General features: G+C 41.0%; 1 pseudogene; it reads right to left on the bottom strand.

The window, feature by feature from the left end:
• Positions 1–1,717: 1,717 nt before the first annotated feature.
• On the bottom strand, positions 1,718–2,048 carry LOC116080369 (annotated as a pseudogene).
• Positions 2,049–2,217: the final 169 nt, after the last annotated feature.

Below are 2,217 nucleotides of genomic sequence, written 5' to 3'. Positions count from 1 at the left end.
AGCTAATTCTATCAAAATAAATCTCTGGAGGAAAAAAAGCTCTCTTTGAAAGACTATGAGAAGCCCTTTCAAGAACAAAAATAACACTTAAAACGGATATTCTGTGTATCTTCTTTTTCTTCTTTTTCAGAAGAAATCCTGCCCTTTCTGATAATAGGAAATAAAAGATGTCATGGAAAACGTGTCAGCACTCCACACACCATGGAGACTGGAAATTTCCTTACACTGCGAGTTGAAATTTAAAGGCTTGGGCACAGATTGTGCAGCAATCATGTTTGCACACCCACGTGTTCCTTGGCAGTGCCCAGGGCTGTGGCTCTGTGCACTATTAGTCAGTAATCAGACCTCAGCTGGGGAGTGCACTGAAGTCTGCTGGGATAGGATCTGAGGTGGGGCTGTGAGGGAGGTGGAGCCCACACAAATGAGATGGCATCCTTAAAAGAAGAGGCCAGAGAGCAGCTTGCCCTCTTCTGTGTTGTGTGAGAATGTTGTAAGAAGACCGTGTGGTCTGTACCCAGATGAAGAACTTCACTGGACCCTGGCTTAGCTATTATTCTAATCTCAGGCTTCCAGCCTATAGATCTACAAGAGAAAATCTTTTCACAAGGCATAATGAATATATATATATATATATATATACACACATATATATGTATATATGTATATATGTATATATGTATATATGTATATATACATATATACATATATGTGTGTGTATATATATATATATATATATATATATATATATATATATAGCTTATTTTTAGTTTTGGTTTGTTTGTTTGTTTGTTTGTTTGGTTGGTTGGTTTTTTCAAGACAGGGTTTCTCCGTGTAGCCCTGGCTGTCCTGGCACTCACTCAGTAGACCAGGCTGGCCTTGAACTCAGAAATCCACCTGCCTCTGCCTCCCAGGTGCTGGGATTAAAGGCATGCGCCACAACCACCCAGCAGTTTTTTTGTTTTTTTGTTTTTTGTTTTTTTTTTGGTTTTTTTTTTTGAGAGAGGGTTTTTCTATGTAGCCTTGGTTGTCCTGAAATTTACTTTGTAGGCCAGGCTGACTTCGAACTTACAGAGATTCTCCTGACTCTCCTGAGTACTGATATCAAAGGTCTGAACTACTACCACCCAGCAAGGGCACATTTTAAAATCTCGACTGAAGAATAAGATAGGGTTGTGAGTTTGAAGCTATCTTAAGGTAATTAAGTAATGCTCTATACCAAAAGGAACTAGAATGAGAAGGGGGATGGGAAGGAAAGAAAAGAAAACTAAATTCTGTTGTTCATAAGCTACCTATAGTCTCTGGCATTTTGTTGTAGCATCTCAAACTGACCACAGGGGATTAGATATTGTCTTTCCAGGGGAGAATTCTGGTTTTTAGTGTTTATGAATCCTCTCTGTATACAATACAGAAACCCAATTTGTTCTGCTCTGAGATCAAAGTAATAAGTTAGTCTTGAGAAAGAAAATGAGATATGCCCAACTTTGGCACTGGGCTGGACCTTCAGCTCATTATCATGGTCCCAGAGTTAGAAGAAACAACCAAGTCTGCCAACCTGTGATGTTTCAGCACCGCGGACAGCTCCACCAGCCCTCCTGCTGGCCACCAGCCCAGCCCAGTGGAGTGAGTGCTTCAGAGAATTTTTTGTTTTGTTTTGTTTTGTTTGTTTGTTTTTCAAAAGGAGCTGTGGCAAAGTTTTATTAAAGACAAACGTTCTTGTTTACTTCTCATCAGTCTGCTCTGGCATGCTTCTAATAATATCAGAATCACCTGAGTCAATGATAGCCAGTGTACATACTCTGTAGTATTTTCCACACGCTGTGCCCAATTCAATATTATTGCCACTGTAGTGATGGACACCAGTTTTAGACAACATGGCATATACTCTATTTCAGATTTCCTCAAAGCTGGGCAGTTGTTGGCGAGGATAACCAACTTCGCTTTGCCTTGTCTGATCATCTTCAGAGTCTGTACTTTCCACTTTTCATAACAAGCTGGAGCCTAGAGTTGATCTACTCCAGAGACTTTTTCATCTTCTTTGCAGCCACCATCTTCCTGCCTTAAGGTGCAAGACAACCCCCAACCAAGATCAGCCGCCAAGATGGCCAGGTAGTGAGAAAGCGCTTCAGAGAATTTTAAACACCCTCTCTATGAGGCTCTTCTCAGTTAGATTCCCAGTGGGGAAAGAGTTCCTCTCCCTCTCCCTCCCTCCCTCCCTCC

Source organism: Mastomys coucha, unplaced genomic scaffold, assembly GCF_008632895.1.
Source record: "Mastomys coucha isolate ucsf_1 unplaced genomic scaffold, UCSF_Mcou_1 pScaffold6, whole genome shotgun sequence".
Classification (NCBI taxonomy): domain Eukaryota; kingdom Metazoa; phylum Chordata; class Mammalia; order Rodentia; family Muridae; genus Mastomys; species Mastomys coucha.
The sequence above is the reverse complement of the archived record's forward strand: the minus strand, read 5'-3'. Positions and strand labels throughout refer to the sequence as shown.